The 14,048-nt window shown below is 35.9% G+C and overlaps 1 protein-coding gene across 1 annotated transcript in view; it reads left to right on the forward strand.

Annotated features, from left to right (window-relative positions):
- LOC113099043 (cadherin-18-like) overlaps positions 1 to 14,048 on the forward strand; it is a gene marked incomplete at its 3' end in the record, with an annotated part of 82,473 nt that overhangs the window by 445 nt on the left and 67,980 nt on the right. The gene's annotated exons all lie outside the window — the stretch shown is intronic.

Raw genomic sequence — 14,048 nt, forward strand, 5'->3', positions numbered from 1 at the left:
TTATTTTCTATTTTCCTGCATCGTACCAAATGTGTTTTGTAAAGCATTTAGGCAGAGAGTCAGTGAGTTATCTGAAGGAAGTTGCTGTGCATCATTCGACTAGAGAAAGTGAGTAATGCCACTTTATTTTCCAGCATGCATGAGACAAGAAGTCAACATCAGGATAAAGGGGATCTGTATTCAGTGTGCGGTATCTGTTGAGTATCTCCTCCTGCGCTGCGTGAAGTAAACCGACGCTGTTCAGCCGTGTATTCAATGATGTGCGCTTCATCAGATTGCCAGACGCAGCTGAGAGGTGCATGTCTGCAGCTTATAAGGCTTATCTTCTTACAGCCGCACTTAAAATCCACCGCTAGGCTGGAGCTCTGAGCCGGGGTCGCGCCTTCATCCAGACGAAAGGAGAGGGGGGATCAGAGGCGGAAGATGAATGCTAATAATGTTTGGGTAGATTCCACTGCCAGAGAAGAAGAAGTTTTTGAAGCACATCTGAATGTGTGGTGTGAAGCTTGTCACTTTTTTTTTTCAGAGGCAGCTTCTTATTGGTATATTTTCCTTGCACACACAGAGACGAGCACACAAATCTGTTTAGTGTTTGAGACACAGAGTTGCTCTATTACAACCCCTAAAAGGATGGTTGTGGTTCTATACAGAGCTTGTGCTGTTATGCTGTCAGGGGGTTAAATGGGAGATTTCATAAGACAGAAAGAGAATGATGGGGAAAGAGATAAAGCAAGCATTCTGAGTCTGCCGTGTGTGGAAAGCGTTCATTTCCCGGCTCCTTCTTCTGAAATGATTCAATCTGGACCACTTTGCAGAGGAGTTGGTTGTAGGATTTGAGAGGTATTTGATTCTCTCTAGAGAGCAGCAGCATTCATCTGTATAAATCACTCTCAGACCGTTGACATACCGGCCTAGTTATGTATGGAGATGATGTCAATGTTTCCAACAGGAAAATATAGTGACTCTTCACATACTGTTGACAATGCATAACAGAGCTCTTCCTCATGAACCATTTGGTTGCAGATTTTGTTGATTCATTCTGATTCCTGAGCCTTGTATGACATGAGTGCCTTTGCTATGTGAGGTGTATCTGGGGCCACTTTTTTGTCAAAAACGAATGAAAGGGCAGATTCAAACCTGCATGTTCAGCATGAGCACCACAGCTCAGCATTTCTGGACTATATGGACTATAGGATTTACTAAGTCATGGCACCAACATATTTTCTGATTCTTTTTTATAAAAATAAAAAAGTAAAATAAAATAAAATAAAATAATAATTATTATTACATTATATAATCATGACAATATTTTTTGAGCAGTCTTAGCCTGATTAGTTCAAGTTAAAACAGATTTTTTTTTTACTTAAAATATTTATATAAACCACATAAAATATAAAAAATATAAATTAAACATAACACAAACATAATAATAATAATAATAATAATAATAATAATAATAATAATTATTATTATTATTATTATTATTATTATTATTATTATTATTATTATCATTACTAGATTATATAAAGACAATAATAATTGTAATGCCATGAATTATTTTACTATGTAAATCAAATATTTAAATATTTATAAATAAAACAACATATAAAAAACTAATAAAATATAAGATTAATAATAATAATAATAATAATAATAATAATAATAATAATAATAATAAATTACAAACAGGGTGAAGGTTCAAAGATTGAATCCATATCCATCTGGAATATGTGACTTCATACTACCCATACCCACAGCCTTTTAAATACTTAACTGTGAGAAGGGTTCATCTTTGAAGGGTTTTCTGATGAGAACATGCTGTGTTAAATGGAGTCTACATTACTGTCACCCTGTTAAACTCTCAAAATGTGGTTCAGGCTGAATAAAGCAGAAAACCTAAGTGTCAATAAGTGAATGAAACACTTGAGGCATCATAACCTTTAAACTTGTGATACTGCTCCTCTAATTCATCCTCTGCACAACTGACTCGACCTAATAGAGTAGAATACACAGCTATCTAGTCCAGACAGCTCATTACTTCCTGTAGCCCTTTAATTAAGCAAATACTCTTGATGCTAAAAGCTGCCTGTTTCACAGTTCACAGAAAGTCATTAATACCATGAAATAAACTAGCATTGGAAGCTGATTTGGCTTTGCCTGCAGGAGGCTAATGTCTATGATTCTCTGTGTGTTGTGTTAGCATATCTGCGCAAGACAAATACAGTGTGGCTTATTGCTAAGTGTTGAAGCAGTGATCTCAAACAGCACTTCGAGGAGAGAAACATCGTTAGGGAAACAAACAAAAAAAGCCTGCAATGAAGTGATTATCCTACTGTGTGAGATTGTTAAGGATGCTTATAGTTGTCATGAAGGTAGCGATTTGCCTCAGTAAAGAGAGAAGAATGTGTGAAGGAACATGAGCGTGGATCACAGACAGGCTGTGATGGCGCATGCAGTCTTCATCCTTGCATTGTTTACTTGTCTACTGTTCCTTTGGTTTGTCGTCTTTCTTCTCTCTTTTCCTTGCTTCTCTATCTTGAATATCATTGTACCTTTCTTTCTTTCCCACCCTAAATCATCTCCTTTCCTCTTGTTTACGTGTCTTTTCACTTTTATTTCCTCCTTCCTCTTTAATTTCCATTCTACTTCCTTTACCATTTCCCTTTCTCTCATGTCACTCTCTCCTACCACTTTCATTTATTTTCCTTTTCCCTTTCCCATCTCATGCCTTCCCTTTTCTCTTTCCATTTTCTCTTCTTGTATCTTCCCTTTTCCTCTTCCTCTTCTTTATTTCTTCACTTCATTTTTACTCTTCCCTTTCCCATCTCAACTCATCTCATCTCATCACTTTCCATTTCCCTATGTTCTCTTTTTATATTGTCCCTTTTCCTGTTCTTTCTGTCCATTCTCTTTGCGTTTCCCCTTCCTTCTTTATTCCCCCCTTTTTTTCACTGCCCCATTCCCTTTTGTTTTTGTGCCCTTTCAGTCTTCCCTTTTTGTACTTTCTCTTTCTTCTTCCTCTTCTTTCTGTGACCTTTCTTTAACCCTTTTGCTTTCATTTTCATTTCCACATCCTTTATAACCCTTTCCCTTTTCCTTTTTTCCATTTGCCTTTTCTTGTTCCTTTTTTCCTCTCCTCTGGCCTACAGTTTTATTTTCCCATTCCCCTCATTTCCATTCTACTTGAATTTCTCTTCTCACCCATTACACTTTTTCTATCTTCTTTAATTTTTTCATTTCCCCTTCCCATTTTTCCGACCCTTTCCATGTTTCCCTTCTTGATTTTTCCCTTCTCCTTTTCCTTCCCCTTTCATTTCTTGCCATATTCCCTTTCCCTCATATTCCTAGTTCATTCCCTTTCCATTTGCCTTTCCCTTGTTTCTCTTTTCCCTTTGCCCCTAGGTTTTATCTTCCACTTTTATATCCTTTGTTCTTCCCTTTCCTCATCCCCCTTTTCCTTTCCCAATTTTTCCCCTGTCCTTTTGCTTAATTATTACTCTTCTACTTGCATTTCCTTTTACCTTTCATATCCTACCTTTCCCTTTTCCATTTCCCTTTCTTGTTTTTATTGTCCCTTTCTCCTTCAGTTTCATTTCCTCTTCCTTTTGACTTTCCATTCTCATAATTCCTACCATATTTCCCTTTCCCTTTCTTTCCTTATCTTTCCCTCTCCTTTGCTTTGCTTTTTCCTCCCACTTTCCCAGTCCTTTCATTTCTCAAACCATCATTTTCTCATTTCTTGTGGCACATTTAAGGACTTTAAGGCATTTCATGACACCATTAGTATTTTATGGATGTACTATATTCATAAAGCTGATTTGTTTACCGCACCAGGGGTTATATCACCTCCTTTATCTCTCTATCACTTTATAACTCTCAGTCTGTCATTTCTGAAATCTCCTAGCATGTGTGCATCTTTGTCTGGTCTCCCACCTCAGTATTTCCCATGAGCTTCACTCCTCAGTAGCTCTCCTGACAGAACAAGTTATGAGAGAGACAGAATTCAGTTAAACAGAATATGGCTCCTTTTAAAACACATACTCGTAGACTCATGCAAGTCAATAATCCTTCTCTCTCTCAAATACACAGAGGGAGGATTCACTAAGAATGAATTGCACACAATGATAGCACTATTTACTTGCTTGCAATGTCTCATTTTAGTGCCCAGTTCACTAAAGAAATGGTACATATCAGTAATGGTGAAATTCAGAAGATACAGCGGACTACTGTAATCTGCTGTACTTTACATTAAATGTACATCACAGCTTCACCAGTGATCCAGAAACCTAAATCAACTGTTTAAAATGTAGAAAAACTGAATGCATTCCAGGTTATAATGCTCTTCTTCAACATTTGATGAATAACTTGTCACAGGATTAATAGAAATGCACACATTACCATGTTTAAATACCTTATTACATGATGCATGGTAATAATGTAACTTGAATATATATATATATATATATATATATATATATATATATATATATATATTAGGGGTGTAACGGTTCACAAAATTCACGGTTCGGTTCGATACGATACACTGATGTCACGGTTCGGTTCGGTTCGGTTCGGTACGTTTTAGATACAGCAAAATGCAAAAACATCTCAACTTTTCAGAATGCCGCAAGCGCACCGCGGGTCATGTGACAAGAACTAACCAATCAGCTTCATCCTTTCCCATAACAACGTTGAAAACTCAGCCAAGATGAAGGAACAGCTGATTATAGTTGTATATGGATTGCAATTTTGAAATAAATTTAGTAGCAGAGCTACTGCAAGCGATTTTTAGAGCTGCAAATCCATTTATCCTTCGCTGAAATTTCCGCGTCTCATGGAGAGAGCACGTCATTGTTGCTTAGCAAAGACAGACGCCTCATGAGCGCTTCTGCCCGAGCGCTTTGGAAAGGAGGAGAAAGACGTGCTTAGCGTTTTCCACGCGTTTTTAGGAGCGATATGTGAACGGACCCTAAGGCGCTCGCTCACTCAGCACGCGCTGAAGGCTCATTGCAAAATGTCTAATGCATTTAACAGACCAGAAATATAAGATCCTAAAATAACCAACAGGTCTGGTGTTTGGGTGCACTTTGGATTCCCTGTAAGCTATAATACTGGTGTCTAAATGCTGCAGGCATAGTTTGTTGCGTGCATGTTTCTCCTTTTTTTCGTCTTTTCCCAGATACTGACACAATAAGGTGATGTCGGCGTAAATGAGTTGACATGTTTCAAGTATTCACGCTGGTGTTTTTTTTTTTTAAAGCAATGAAGCAACCGCGCGAAGCCCTCACTATATAGGATTTTAGAAAGAATGCAGAGCACTAGTGTAGTGTGCAAACTTACCACAGTGTGGATTTCAGAAAGTGTGCAAAGACTTCACGTGCACACTTACCATAACATGGATTTACAAATAATGTTCTAAGGAGGGGCTCTCATGTCACTCTGATCGAGCAGCTCATAGATGGAATCATGCATCTCAAACAATATGTTTGAGAGTCATCTTCTTTTTCTAGTCTGTTAAACGCATTGGCCATTTTGCAACGAGCCTTCAGCGCGTACTGAGTGAGCGAGCGCCTGACTGAGTCATAACATAACATAAACATAAGTTGGTGTTTTTTTCTTCTTCGGGAGTGTCAGGGGCGTTGCCTGTTACGTCGTTTGGGTTATTGGGCTACCTTGTTGAACGCATATCATTATATTTCTCTTTTTTTTTTCAAATATAATTAATTAGTCCAACGAACCGTTCGGTATGCATAATGCGTACCGCGTACCGAACCGAAAGCGTCGTACCGAACGGTTCAATACGAATACGCGTATCGTTACACCCCTAATATATATATATATATATATATATATATATATATATATATATATATATATATATATATATATATATATATATATACCACATTGACACATTAACTATGTTTGCCCATAAAAGGACAAGAATGACTTAATGCAAAGTGAAGGCCTTTTCAGCGCATTTAGCACCTGCTAAACTAGTTTGTGAATGGCTAATGAATTTGATCCGTGCTAAAATACGGTTTATTGCTTTTGCCCCAGTATCTTTCTGTTATTGTCATGCAGTTTCTTATTGCAGAGTCTTGTCGAACTGGAATGACCTCTTGATTGACTGACTAGAGGAAAAAGGCAGCCGAGATAAACATTTCATTAATAATGCTCAATAAGATCATCCTTTCTCACACACACTAACACTCATCCCATACACTCACGGGACACAAAAGCCACTTCACACATCACGCAGTAAATTAGACTGCAGGGGAAACGTGCATTCATGCTAATTGCTTTGAAATACCACTCTCATCCAAACACGTACACCCACCTGCGACTAGATGAGAACAGGCTGCGGAGGGTGACAAAGCAAAGAAAGAGAAACAAAGATGCATATGGGGAGTGTGCCCAAAATCATACCCAGGGGAAAGTTTCATGCAAAGGTAATAGATAGATATACAGAATAGGAAACATGCAGAGAAGCAGCAGAAATGTGAATGAGCTGCTCTGGGAAATGTTCTGTGAGCATCACAGTGTAAAAGGAGAGATATGGAGGTTAGAATAGATTAGGGAGCCTATTACACTGCAGTGATGTCGATTATTTTAAAGACCACGGTCATCTCTTTCGATTACCATGAAACTCAAAACAGCATTTAACATATTGGCCATTTTGTTACAGAGCAGTGTTAGCCATTTAAATAAATTATCCAGTCTTTTATTTTTATGATGAAGTTTGGATTTAGACCTATTTAATGTTTTTAAAACATGTCTCTTATGCTTGACCAGGCTTTATTTATTTGTGCCAAAATACAGGAAAAACAGTAATATAGTGAAATGATATTATCGGTAAAAAAAAAAAGAAAAGAAAAAAGTCTTAATAGAAGAAGTGTTGCTTCAAGTAAAATTATCTTGTTTCAAGGATATTTAGATATTTTAACTGTATAAGGAAAAAAAAAAGAAGAAGAATCATCTTGGGGTTAAAATGATTTCTAACACAGTTGTTGTAGATTAACTTGTTTTGAAAGCTACAGGGTAGTTTCAAAGTAACTTCCCCAATAATTAAGTTGAGACTGTACTACCCAGCTTAAACCAGACAGAGTGACCCCTAGGTAGGGTAGACTGGATTAGAGGGAAGCATGACCAGTTAGCGCTGCTTTTTTTCACTGATCCGTCCGTTTCCAAATCAATCTTTTCTCATCTGTCAGACTGTTGCGTGCAACACTTGCTGTGGCTTGGACATGTAAAAATATCCACTTAGTGGTTGTTCAATGTTTATATTTATATATACACATACATATATACAGCCTAAGGAAAAAATACTGTAAGAGGTCATTTGACAAGGGCCAATGAAAATACATTCAAGATTAATTTCAGTTGTATCATTCAAGCTGGTTATACAGTATTTTACCAATTATGAAAAACATGATATAGATACATGATACATTTTCACTCAGAAACTGCTAGTAAATGTTAAAATGGTGCATAACACAATTTATTAATTAACAGCAACACGTCAAATTAAACTTATTATTATTATTATTATTATTATTATTATTATTATTATTATTATTATTATTATTATTATTATTATTATTATTTTGAATGAGAAAAACTAAAATGGTAATTCTTGTAAAACATGCTCTAATAAGACTTGTTATATTTACAATATATATATTTACTATATTTGCAAAATAGCTTTTACAATGCAAATGAAAACAGATATTGATGCTGATGTATTGCTTACAAAAAAAAAAAACTAACAAAAAAAATTATTTTCTTGAAATGCAAATGTGTAGATAGTTTCTAATGAGTCATGTCTTTGTCTAAAGCTTCTCCTGTGAATGCAAATGGCCGCAAAACCCTTTTCGAAACCGTTACTTTTGAGAATCACTGACACAGTAGACAGCAGCTGTGTGTGAAGATCATAAAAATCATCAAATCGGTTTCAACCCGGAGCAGCACTGAGAGCCATTGATCAAACATTATCGCTTGTCAGGATGTAACGTTAGGGGTTCTCGGACGGTTGTATTAATCAATAGTATTGTTCCTGTTTGTGACCATTTGACTCGCAGTGTCCATCTAAACCTGTGCGAACTATTACAATGGCAAAGGGCAGAAGCATGACGATTCAAACTGCTCACCGGCTATTTATACATTATATATGGCATATAGCCGAAGATCAGGGACAGTTCTTAACAGAAAATCATCACCTGCAGGCACCTGGGAGCTCTTTGTGCTGAAAAACAAGGGACCGTTTCCATTTCCAGAAGCACCGGTGCCCCACCGAGCTTCTCCAGAGAAAAAAACGGGCACTCATGGGTCACCCAGGGAAACATTTTTATGTGCATTAATAAGTCATTTTCCTCGCTCATAAAGAGAATGATGCGACTTGTTGAAACTGGAAAGATCTGAGGGCTATAAAAAGGCAAGGCATGTTTATTTAAAATGGGAAATACTATAATGTTTATGTCCTAGAGCTAAATCAGGAGCTTAAGTGCTTGCTTGACTGTATATTTGTGTCTGTTTGTTCTTAATTTGAATAGACTGTATTTTAAATAGCCTACCTGGACATAATGACAAATCATATTTTTATACTTCTGCATGCTACCCCAGGGCTTCCTTTCAGTTTCTTCCGTTATGTTCACTCCTTCTCTGTCTTTCCATTTGGTATCATTTATTTATTTCACATGCTGAAGATAAGTGGTGACCATAAGACTAGGCTAAGCCAACAACTAATGATGCATGAGCGTTTGGTGTGACTCGACAATTTTCATAGTCATGAAAATAAAGAAACGAATGAGAAGGTGTGTCCAAACTTTTGGTCTGTACTGTGTATATATATCTCGGTATATATGTTTTACTCAAAACATAATTATATTTATTTATTTCTAGCCCTGCAATAATAGGATGATGTGTAGTTTTTGGTCTTTTTAAAATAGTCCCTTTCACGGTATTATGCACCAAAACCCTCTTCCATTACACTGTATATGCACATCTAATGCATAGAATCTAATTTATAAGTTTGTGTGAATATATGCATATAGAGGAACCACTCTGATGATGCTGTTCTGTTTCCTAGAAACCAAAATGCAGCTAAAGACCTCCAAGAACCAAGCAGGGTGCTCACCGCTTGTACTAAAACACAAAAATGAGAGAAAGACAGGTGCTAATTCAGTCTCACAGATCTGAGAACAAGATGTTAGAGGAGTCACACATCAGGAGTGATATTGGAGATGTTATGTGAGGGGGAAAAATTGATTTCATTAAAAGTGTGAGAAGTTAGAACAGGAGCCATAGTGAAAGTTTCAGTGTTGTTGTTGTATGGCTCACACAGATGCTTTCACTGTTTGTTCTTTGACTGAAGACTTTATTCACTTTTTTATCTGTGTGTATCTGTGTTTGGGCTTTGGGGCATTTTTGGGAAGAGTAAACTCTGCATTTTTTAGAGATGAAGCATCATTTTGTAGCAGTCAGATGGTGGAGTTTGTCCCTGCTCAATACACATCAGATCCCGCAGTGTCAGCTAACCTGAAGCCTGTATCTAATGCTGCATACAGGTTTTCTTAATTCATTTCTCTGCATTTATTATGTCTTATATGATTGAATTAGGCATGTTTAAAGCAGTTCTAAAATGCTAATAAATACACACCTGTATCTGCACACAGTAGCAATATAAAAAAGACATGAGTACTTTTATAATGCATTACAGGTTTAAAGTGCTTCTGAAATGACCATTAATATATTCATGGACCATTACACTGTGTACTGAAGCAGCAGCTCCTTATGTGAAATGGTAAGTTTAGCCAATCAGAATTTCATGATGATGTTATCACAAACACTTAGCAATGTGCCGTGATCATAAATTATTAAATAGTAGTAAAAAACTATTAAAAAACTATAGTAAAAAACTATTAAATTACTAAGTACTAATCAAAATACTAATTCAATTAAGATATACGTATTTAGAAGTTATTTAATTAGTATCCAATAAATAATAACTATTAAAGTTAGTCAGTTAGTTAGTTAGTTAGTTTTGCTTCTCTGTGTGCATGTTATTTGACATTCATCCACATGATATTAGAAAAGTTATAGTAAAACCACATAGGATTAGGACAAAAAAAAAAAAAAAATAGTAAAAAAAAAAAAACATTAAGTATTTTAATCATGTAAATTCAGTATATATTTTTTCATTAACATTATTATTATTATTATTATTATTATTATTATTATTATTATTATTATTATTATTATTATTATTATTTTATTTATTATTTTTTTAAGCTTATTTAAGTTGGCACAGCACTGACCAAAAAAGCGGTATAGTACTGTTTTTTTTTGTTGTTGTTGTTGTTGTTGTTGTTGTTTTTTATATATATATATATTTTTTATTATTATTATTTATTATATTACAATTTATATTAGATTTTATTTCATTTTAAGGTTTATTTTTTATTATAAAATTACTTTGGACTGTAATTGTTTTTTTGTTGTTGTTGTTGTGAAACTACTGTGGGTTGGTCTTTTTATTTTATTCAACATAAAATTATTCTTTCTTTCTTTCTTCTCTTCTTTCTTTCTTTCTTTCTTTCTTTCTTTCTTTCTTTCTTTCTTTCTTTCTTTCTTTCTTTCTATCATTACCACTGAACTTTTGTTTGTAAACAGTTTAATCTATAGACAAACCTGTGACTGTGCACCTGTAAGTTCTATACTACACTGGATTCAATAGTATGCAAAGTTCTTCCTTGTCTTGACTTGTTTGGGTCACATCCAGCACTGTATTCTCTCATTGTTTAACTGATGCGAAACAGTCCTGCACACTGAGATCTTCCAGATGAATCTGTCTACAGAAACCATATTCTGTTCAGTAACTGTGTAACCGACAGAGGTGCTGTCCTTCCCCACACACCGTAGGATTGTCCTGGGCAGCACTGCACAGTAAAGAGCTTTTTGTTGCTACATGATATCAGTGAAACCATAACTCAACGTGTGCTGCAATGCAGCAAGGGAATAAGATGGGAGAGAGAGAAACAGAGAGATGAAGAGAGTTTTAAAGGTAAATAGACTGTCAGAGTGAAAATGGCTCTCTGCAGTGTGCAGCAGATGGATACTGTCTCAGAGGCAGTGTCCTCCTTCTGTGATGAGAAAGACAGGAGAATCCCTTCTCTTTTTCCCTCTCTCTCCTTCCCCTCCTTCTCCATCTCTTCATCAAACGCGTGGCAGATGGGATTCAGGAGTGATTTAGGCCACTAAAGCCGTGCAGAGATTGTCGTTTACACTGGCTTTCATGGCTTCGGTTTGTCCTCTAAAATGGCTGCAGACGCGTCAGAAGAACAGAACAAGAGAGCTGTCACTTTGCTCTGGATGTATGATCCAACACAGAGAAGAAAAAAAAATTATGAAATAAGGACAAGAAATGTGGTCAGAAGAAAGACTGTTGGGGGAATTCAGAATCTTCAGTTTAGCTCTCAGCTGATCTCATTTTTGTGGAGAAATCAGAACAGATACAAATGATAAACAAATGGTTGACATACAGTAAGCGTATAGACCTATATTACACACAAGTAAAATGGGTAATATAGCGGTAATATAGCTCATAAAATATGGTCTTAAAAGGGGTAATTTTTTCCACAAGTTGATATGATTATTTAGGGTCTTACTGAAAAGTCTGTAACATAGTTTGGTGAAAATTTCTCAATGGTAGTGTAAAACAACACCCATTTTACCCGCCAAAAACAGCTCTTTTCAGAGTATGCCATTTTGTAGAATTTTCCCTTTAATGCAAAAAAGCTCTGCTGACCCCGCCCCTTTCATCTGAGCCGCTCTCACAGAGACTGAGAGCTCTGCTCTCACTGGTATCCATTTCCTGTATTTGTGTTACTTTTTATTACTTGGTTTGCTTCTCAGGAGAAAAAAAAAAAAAAAAAAAAAGTGAAACAGTAGCCTGAAGCAAATGTCTCTCTATGTAATCTCATTGCCATCCAGGGAAGAAAAATCTCGTTTGTGATTGTTAGAAGTCTGAAAGTTCACATTAAACTTGCCTGATCATCCACCCGGCATCTCTGCATGACGCTGCAGAGCTCAACTCCAAAAGAAAAAAGCAAGCTGCCCGCTGCTGCATGGCATCATGAATAATCGGAAGCAAGCTCTTTTCTCACTTTTAAATAAAAATCAAAACTGTCATTTCCTGCAGATGCCGTGCAATTTTCTGACATTTTAAAGCAGCCAACTAGAAAACACAATGTCTTCTCACCTTCAGCTGCCAAAAGATAGTGGAAATTGGCTTGCACCACTAAATGAATATTCAGGAGCGTTAGGAGAGATTTGTTCACAATGTAATTCCAGTTGTACGAGTATCATTCCAGCCTCTCGCTAAGTGTGTTTGTGTGTGTCTGAGAGGGTGTTTTCATTGGTGAGCATCTGATCTTTCTGAACTTTTATGTATATTTCATGATGTAGGCTGGGAGCGTTTGGCAGTCAGTGTACATACATTATTTAAGCGTTCACAAAAACAAAACAAACCTGTTAATATTTCTCACCTCCCCAAAAGTCTCTTTCAGTCCTGTTGCTTTAAAACTGTTCATGTATCATAAAACATGTCTTTTCTAAGAATATATAATGTGCAAACATCTTATAAACATTGGAGTACTTCACACTTTCACACTGCTTTTGGCTCTGTGATCTCATTAACATTTACAGGTATTCATATGTACAGGAAACACATTGGTGTACATTTGGATAGACAAAGATCATTTGTACAATATCAGAATATGGACAGCAACAAAAATATTAACACATAGCTGAACTTAATGTAGAAAGTTTTTAACAAACAAATTTATAAATGAAATGGTTAGAAGAAAAATAAAACAAGAATAATCTTCATTTTATATTATAAAAATTATTTAATATTATTTATAAAATTATAGTAATGTAATATTACTCATATTATACATTATATATATATATATATATAAATGAATGCTTTATTTATTTATGTATTTATTTATGGTTGATCTATTGTTAAATATTAAATGTCCAATAGGTGATTACCTTCAGAAACATTTTTTGTTATGCTTGTTGAAAATCTCTTCACAATCCGATAGCAATCGTTAAGTTAGGTGGTCTAAATGTGTTTATCTGTATTTATATACTCTGTGGAAGGCGTAGGACCAAGAAATGTTCATCCAATCAAAATGCTCGTTCCATGGGTTTTGATTGGCTTTCTTACCTCTATGTCAACATGTATTTACATATCTCTGCGCACCCGGTTCGTGCAGACAGGACACACCATCAGTTCATTCACATACGCTGGGCAGACAGATTGAGAATGGCAAGCAAACATTAACAACCTGATCTTCTTTCCTGGTATTGCAGTACTGTTACTAAAACTGTACTATACACTTTTCTCACCGGTGAATGACACGTGATCTATTGTAGAGACTTAGCAAATCATGCCATTTATATTGATCCAATATTAAAAACCATTATTGAAATAAGTAGAGTGAATTTCTTTAGAAAGAATGTCCAGTCTATGCCATAGTAATTGGTCTACTTCACTGTTAGAGCAATTACTCTTCCATCTGCCTGACAATGTGTTCTACCAGCGGTTATCATTATTCTTCCTCTCTTCTGCCGTAGGTAGTTTGACCCTTCGTACCCTCCTTTCTCCTTCTGTAGTTTGATATCAGCAGAGGGTCCAAACTGAGAAATCACAGCAGGTCATGGAAATACTCGCCCCAGGCAACACAAGGCCTCATTCTCTTCATCGCTGTCTCATTTCTCTGCTCTAGTTTTATCCACTCTCTCTACTTTTTGGTCTTACTTGTTCTTATCGGTCTTACTCCTTTTTGTAAATGTTCACACATATATTTTATTGTCTTCAGCACAATCCGGACAGGTTTTCTAAATAGCTGCCTAAATATCTGTTTCCTACTTATATATATTAGGGCTGTCAGCTTAACTTTTTAACTTAATTAATTAGTTACGGAAAACATAATGTGATTAAAATATTTTAACGGATCAAGCAGACTGGCTCCGCCCCC

Source organism: Carassius auratus, unplaced genomic scaffold (genome assembly GCF_003368295.1).
Source record: "Carassius auratus strain Wakin unplaced genomic scaffold, ASM336829v1 scaf_tig00216846, whole genome shotgun sequence".
Taxonomy (NCBI): domain Eukaryota; kingdom Metazoa; phylum Chordata; class Actinopteri; order Cypriniformes; family Cyprinidae; genus Carassius; species Carassius auratus.